At 34.4% G+C, this 8,048-nt stretch overlaps 1 protein-coding gene across 1 annotated transcript in view; it reads left to right on the top strand.

Moving 5' to 3' along the window:
• Positions 1 to 8,048, top strand: part of csmd2 (CUB and Sushi multiple domains 2) — a 302,201-nt gene that overhangs the window by 35,315 nt on the left and 258,838 nt on the right. The gene's annotated exons all lie outside the window — the stretch shown is intronic.

Raw genomic sequence — 8,048 nt, 5'->3', positions numbered from 1 at the left:
TATATATGTGTTTAAGGTTATTTATTGTCATTCGCATCACCTGTGGTACATGAGGTGGAATGAAATTGTGTACACAGGGTCCCAATTACATCCAACAATGGACAAAGTTTAAATTGTAAAATAAACAGTACTAAGGATCTAAAATATAAACTAAGAAATACACTAAACTTTTAATAGTGCAAAACGATATACCGAACAACAGCATCACGAACATGAGTTTGTGTGAGCAGATGAATACCAACGAATAAAGAAACATGAAAAAAATCAGCATCATGAGATCAGCAGCATGCATAATCAGCAGCACATATCAACAATCAAGTGGCATTACAGTGATTTTTTTTTTCTTTTTTCTTTTCAGAGATAATCCTGATTAGGGTTTTATGAGACTAACTGCTACAAGGTAGAAGCTGTTCCTCAGTCTAGTTGTGCTATATAGCATATATATATATATATATATATATATATATATATATATACAGTATACTTCTCTGCCTTTGCTCGGGTAACATACAGAGGAGCCCCTCTGGAGAAACAATGAACCCAAGCAATACATGCAAATAACTACTAAGGCCAAATATCTGAGATGAGTTTGTGAATGTTCTGGAGATTTTTATGTATATTAGAACGTGTTTGTGGCGCAAAATAAGATGCACATTTTATGACCAGATAACAACCAAAGAGCTAAGTTACTGTCAGTTCCACAAAAAGGCATTCAGAACATTGTGTTTGACTTCACTTGGGGAAACCAAATGTTCAAACTAATGTGCCGATAGCTAACACAATATTAAATAATTTTCTTATGCTGGAAATACAGTTTAGCAATATAACTTTTTTGTGGCTAAACAGAAAGTCATTACTTACACTCACATTGTATAAGGTAGTCGATTTGGTACAAACAAAAGTATAAAACAATATGCATTTATGGAAATTAAGCAAACATATGTAATTATTTTGGTGCCATTAGCCTCCTAAAAGGATAACATTTGTGCAATCAGATCCAGATAATAAAATATTAAATCATAATAACATGTCACCTACCTCTCAACTGCAGTGAGCCATGTTATATGAGAAAAGACAGACAGTACCACATGCCCTAACATATTACTGCCCTGTAGTTAATGCTGATTACAACACATTTAAAAAGGTTTTATTTTATTTTGTCTTGAAGGATCAGTGGGCTAGTTCAAATTATTTATGCTGGGGTACAGTGAAATCCCAGGAAGAGGACGTGTTGCTTCTTGTTGATTTTTATAAAGTCTATTTGTCCAGAGGCCAATGTCAAGATCTTCTGTTCTGCTTTGAATTGATTAGTAATAAAAGTGCACATATTGTACAGCAGAGAGCAAACTGCCTAACCTTGTTTTATAGTTAGACATTCCTTTTACCTCAGAAAACAGTTGTCTGCTTTTGCCAAGTAGTTAAATTAGCTTGTGTGTACTGAAAGGAAGAAGTTGTATTTATCATCTTGTTTCATTCAGTTATTTTATTTCCTATAAACAGTATTATATAAAATTTAGGTTCTGTGTGTCACATTGATTTGCATTTAATTTATTTCTTTATGTTTGGTTTATGTTGACAATTTGTTTCCAATCCTGTTTCTATGCAGTAAAATATGATGGGCTACCAGGAGCCTTCATGCATTTTAGACTTCTACATAATCCCGTTCACTGTCTCTCTTAAAGTCATCAACCTGCATTATAGCTTCATCCATAAGATGAATGCAGCACTGTGGTAGTAAGTAGATGAAATATTTCTTTAATAAGATGCAAGTAAGTAAGTAAGTAAGTAAACGAGTTAGTAAATGAGAAGGAACGTTTGTAAGTAAATGAATTAATAAAGTAAGTAAGTAGGTAAGTAGGTAAGTAAGTAAGTAAGTAAACGAGTTAGTAAATGAGAAGGTACGTTTGTAAGTAAATGAATTAATAAAGTAAGTAAGTAGGTAAGTAAGTAAGTAAGTAAGTAAATAAATGAGTAAGTAAGTAAACAAGTAAGTATATGAGTAGGTAAATGAGTAAGTAAATGAGTAAATAAATGAGTAAGTAAATGAGTAAGTAAATAAATGAGTAAGTAAATGAGTAAGTAAGTAAATGATTAAGTAATGAGTAAGTAAGTAAATGAGTAAATAAGAAAGTAAGTGAGTAAATAGGTAGTAAATGAGTAAGTAAATAAATGAGTAAGTAAATAAATGAGTAAGTAAGAAAGTAAGTGAGTAAATAGGTAGTAAATGAGTGAGTAAGTATGTAAGTACATGAGTAAGTAAATTAATAAGTAAGTAAGTAAACAAGTAAGTAGGTAAGTAAATGAGTAATTAGGTAAGTAAATTAGTAAGTAAATGAAAAAGTAAACAAGTACATATGTAAGTACATGGATATGTAAATGAGTACATACATAAGTAAATTATTAAGTAAATTACTAATTTAGTAAGTAAATTAGTAAGTAAATTAATAAGTAAGTAAATAATTAAACAAGTAAATGAGTAAGTAAATGAGTAATTAAGTAAGTAAATTAATAAGTAAGTAAGCAAATAATTAAGTAAATGAGTTATTAAGTAAGTAAATTAGTAAGTACATTATTAAGTAAATGAGTGAGTAAGTAAGTATGCAAGTAAGTAAGTCAATAATTAAGTAAGTAAATGAGTAAGTAAAAAAAAGTAAATTAGTGAGTAAATACGTAAGTAAATGAAAAAGTAATTGAGTAATTAGGTAAGTAAATGAGTAAGTACATACATAAATAAGTATATAAGTAAGTGAGTAAGAAAGCAAGTACATAAGTAAGTAAATGAGTAATTAAGTAAGTAAATAAGTAAGGCAGTAGTCGAGGGTTTTCAGCAGGTTGGGATTGGGATACCCTATCTTATTATTTAGGACAATACATTACTGAAGGTAATCATTTGTTAAAAAAATAACAACATTAATAATTGTTTTTAAAATAGTTTATTTCTTGCATTAACTATAGCAGTTACACACATAAATACAGCTACATATATAAATAATAAACATATAAAACTATTTTATTAGTGTTTGATGATAAGAGTGGTTACACTTGGCTAAACTGGTTAATATGTACAAATTATCTGCATTTTGCACATTTGTGGACAGCTGTCTTCAAATCTCTGTGGGTTTATTTTTCCTTTGTGTTTATGCCTTTCTATTTCTTTTTAAAAAATGATAACATTTTTATTTATTTATTTATTTAGCCTGATCACACTGCAGCTTTTGGCAGCAAAACCTGCGCATGCTAACACCTCATCTTTATTAAATTATTTTTTTATTAGGACTGTGCTTACCATCCACCATTTTGGTGTGAGCCCATCTTGTCTATATTAGATATGTTCTTTTTCAGCCCACACTGCAATAAGCCTAAGTGCTGCACAGTCCATCTCCCCAACACACTGTGTAATGGCCGAGACCACTCTGGAATCTTTCTCCACTTGTAACCATGGCAACCAGCAGACTCGTTTTTATTTCCCAGATTCTTCTTTTTTTGCTCTTCTCTGTCTCTTTGCAAACTCATATTCATTTTAATCCTTGGCAGCTGAGAAGGAGGCTAAAAGAGGCAACGGGAATTAAAAACATTTGCTAAGCTTCTGAAAAAAAAACAAAAAAAACTACTTGTGTAGAAGAACTGTTCATGTACTTTGTAATTGCAATCTATGCAACAACTGTGCTTCTTTTTTCACATTATTTCCACATTGGTTTTCTTTTTTGTGATTAATGTTAAAGTACTGTGAAGGTCAACTCATGTTTTGCTTACCCCCACCCACCCCCCACCCCTCACCCCCTCCACCCGTGTTTTAAGTGCAATGTGCTTCCCAATCAATTTCCAATCACGTGAAAGAAAGAAAGGAATTTCATCCAGCTGTTTTCCTTTACTCATAACATATACCACCTCAGCCAGTACTGACAGGTGCCAGCGATGATGAGTTCACACAGTATCTACTATGTAACAGTTAAGAGTACTTTATATAGCATCAATAGAGTAATCCCTTGTTTATCGCCAAGGCCACTTTCCGGACACCCCTGCAAAAAGTGAAAAACTGCCAAGTAGGAATGCTATATTTATTTTATTATTTAAATATACAGTAGTTTAAGGCCTTATAAACCCTTGCAATGTTTTAAACTCTAAATGCTCTAAAAGAGCACAGCGTGTCATGATCTCTGCTCTCCACCACCTGCCACGCCCACTTCTCTGCTGCAATTACACTCATGCTCATCACCCGTGTCACTCCCAATCTTCCTCCTGCTGCACCTGCCTTCCATGCGACTTAGAGTTGCAGTCGGGCCTACAAAGTCCAACCGGGCCTGAACCCGTGTCATGTGTTTTGAGCCTGACCCAAAACTGATCAATTAACTGTGATTACAGGCCCGAACCCAAAAACAAAACCAGACATTTTTTTTTTTTTTTAAAGCTTTTACTGCTTTTGTATCAGTTTGACATGATCTAAAAACATATTTCAAAGAAAGGAAGATATAGGATTTATTGTTTATTCACAATAGTCAATGGTTTATTATAGTTATTATAATATTATAGTTATTATAGTTATTAACGGCCAGCAGACGCGCACAGCTGATGGTCCAAATTGGGTCGGTGTAATGAATTACGAGGGGGATGAGGAAATTCATTTTTAAATTATTCTTTTTTTAACGTTTTATCAGGATGAGAAATTCAGCTGTGACTCTGTAGTGCTCGATCACAGGTGAAAAGTCGAAGTTGCCATGATGTCAGAGAGAAAGGAGGTTTGGACGGATCATGTGATATGTGAGCGGAAGTCCAACAAAAAAAATGATACAAATATTTAAAAAAAAGCTGTCTAGATGACCTGAATGAGCATTATTGGACTCTTTAAGAATGTGGAGCTTGTTTATTAGAGTCCGGGATCTGACTTTGTGATCAAAAATGCAGACGTGGGTCATTCACATAGAAGCAGGAAAGAAAAACATATTTGAGGTGTTTAGCTGGATTCTTGATCTGAAGGCAGAGCAGAAGTTGAAGTCCAGATATCCGATGGACAGAAGTATCCATCTTGGGTGAGGCAAAGGGGAGGAATCCTTGGTCATGAAGTGAATCAGGAATGAGAGCAGGAACAAGAACGCTGGATTACTTCAGGCATGATGCGATCAGACAATCTGGCAGGAAGTTAGAGACTGTGGAGATCTTAGGAAGTGCAGTGCACAAATAATAATAATAAAAAACTGCTGTGCACAGGTGCAACAGGTGCTAAATTATTAAAAATAAAATATTTTAAATAAACAATCTATGTCGCTTGTGCAGCTCTCTTCATAATTCAGCCAATCACGTGTCATGTAAAATTTTACAATGAAAACCCGCGAAAGAGCGACTCTGCGAAAGTGGATCCACGATGTGGCGAGGGACTACTGCACTTCAGTTAACACTGTTTTCTCTGTCAGATGTCTACATCTGGACATGAAGCCGTTTACAGGTGGATTTTAAGTGTTTGGCCTAGCTTTGTTAAAAAGAAAATGCTTTCAAAAAGCGGGACAAATAGGTAAATCTAAAAAGTGATTACTGTACGCACACAAAAAAAATTTAAAAAAATGTGACAAGTCTATTATGTTTAGTCTGTCACTTTTTTTTTGTTGTTAAAAAAAAAAAGAGCGTCACAGTGTTTTATCTATCAGACGTGATTTTGAATACTCTAACTAGGTTGAGTCAGGTTGTCTGGACGGATTTTTTTCATCCAGACGACCTGACTCAACCTAGTTAGATTCATCTACCTGGATTATTGAGCATGCATCGGGACATTTTCATTTTGAATACTGCTCCTTTCCTATTTTCCTGACCGCCCTCAGGCCTTTTCTTCCACCTTCCTCTGTGCTGGAGAGCGGAGGGTGGGGGTTAATTAGATGAGGGTGATGAGAGCGCAGTGGAGCGTGAGTGAGTTTAGTATCTAATTGAAAACCAAGGCTTGTCGCCTTAAGTTGTTGGGCTTTTACGAATGAAAGTTTGATGACAGAGGCCGAAGTGAAAGACAGAGCAAGAAGAATAGACCTGAATCAAATGTCTGTTTGTTTTTTACTTCTTCCCAGAACAGGAAGTAAAACACATCTCACTGAAGGGCTATTATTGAGAAATTGATTGTGTTTCTGATTCAAAAGGTGGATCTGAGGGTGGTGGTGGGGGGGTCAGGGTTATAACATGCTGCACACTTAGGAGGTGTTAGCTCAGGTATTGTTGCTGCTGCACCAGTGGAATTAACTTTGATTAGGGCACATTTGTAAAAGTGATTATTGCTCTTACTCACAGCTTGTAGCAGGATTTATTCAACAGTGTTTTTTTTTTTTTTATGTTTGGCACACAGCGTTTTGTCATGTTTCCTTAGTGTTTCTGTTGAATGGAACTGTGTGACCAGTAAACTGGGTCAGGACTAATCCCCCCGTGTTTTCTTACATTAATTATTGTTGTGGTTATTTGTTATGTTGTACTACAAGTTCAAACATATTAAAATGGGAAACAGTTGTAATAAGCAAATCAATGATTTTATTTTATGAACGTGAGCACTGGCACTTATTCTGGAATTAGAAAACATGCAGAGAATAAATAAGTGTCAACGTTGTTTCAAATTGCCACTAGCGTTAAGCATTTTTTTATACATTTTTTTAATTAGCATTCTTGAAAGAATACATATTGTTTGCCACTTCGCATGCCAAAGTGATCTATTTGTGCTCAAACTATGAGATATAAATGAATTTCAGCTACTAGCACATCAAATTTAGCTTTAATATTGATTAAATTGAGTGAGTTATAGTCACTTGTTGACTTTTTTAACAATGTTAACTGTAGCAGCTATCTGGAATTAGATTGACTCCAAAAGTTAATCAGTTGTAGATAAACATGCCGTAAATAGTTTTTATACATTTTATTGAAAATTCCTTAAAGGTTTATGTGATATTTTGCTAATATACAAATGAACACATTAAAATAGACTCAATATATCACGTGGTTGCTCATCTTTCATAGCAGTGGATAAGAAGTAAATAAAGCCTGTGCCAGAGAGATTTCATATTTTACTGAAGCTCTAACACTTTTTTTTGTTTAACCTTTACATGGGCAGCAGTGTTCAGATACTGGTATTACCTAATTTACTCCCCACCCCCCAAAAATTAAAACATTATGACTAAGAAAAAATATGTTTCTTTCATCCACTTTAAATTTAATCAATTTATGGTTCAAGCAAGAAGTTACTGAATATATATGTTTATTCACATTTAAATCCCAATATGTAGACATGAACATTTGCTGGGATTTAAATGTGGGAGGAGTGGTGGAACAGAGGTTAGAGAAGGCAAGCCTGTGATCAGAAGGTCACCAGTTCAAATCCCCATACTGCCACTCTATATATAGAGTATTGGTTTATTTAAATCTAAAGTTTTTTTCTTATTATGCATCTTTTGAAAGACAAGCGTTATTATGGAATAGCCTTTGTCCGTCTGTATGTCCATAACTCTTCTATTTTCCATTCCAGAACTTCTGATCCACTCAAGATAATTTAACAAATATTAATGTGAATTCCTACCAACACTACTGTTGCTTAAAGAGGAGTGGTCAAGAAGAGGTTAAAGGTGGTCCTATGGTTAGAAGGTTGCCAGCTCAACTCCTCGGATAGACAACATCAAAATGTTGGTGGAAAAGGTGAAACACCCACACCTGACTCCACCCTCATTTGCCCCACTCTGGGCCCTTGAGCAAGGCCCTTTATCCCCCCAGTTGCTCCCCCGGGCACCCTAGATAGCAGCTCTCTGCTCCACACAGAGGGCTGTGGTAGCTCAGTGGTCTGTGGCTGTGTCAGGAAAGGCATCCGTCATATAAACAACCATCAAGTCTTTGTGTGACTTAGTTCGCTGTGACGACACCTGAAGAAGTGAGGCCAAAAGATGAAAATAAATTAAAATATATAAATACTTGCTTAATTGATTTTTTTATCATTCAAATTTAAGGTAAAAAGCTAAAATGATATGCCATAATACATGTATAATAATAATAATAATAATAATAATAATAATAATAATAATAATAATAATAATAATAAT

The sequence above is a fragment of the Nematolebias whitei genome, chromosome 19, assembly GCF_014905685.2.
Source record: "Nematolebias whitei isolate Nwh7 chromosome 19, NemWhi1, whole genome shotgun sequence".
NCBI lineage: Eukaryota > Metazoa > Chordata > Actinopteri > Cyprinodontiformes > Rivulidae > Nematolebias > Nematolebias whitei.
The sequence above is the reverse complement of the archived record's forward strand: the minus strand, read 5'-3'. Positions and strand labels throughout refer to the sequence as shown.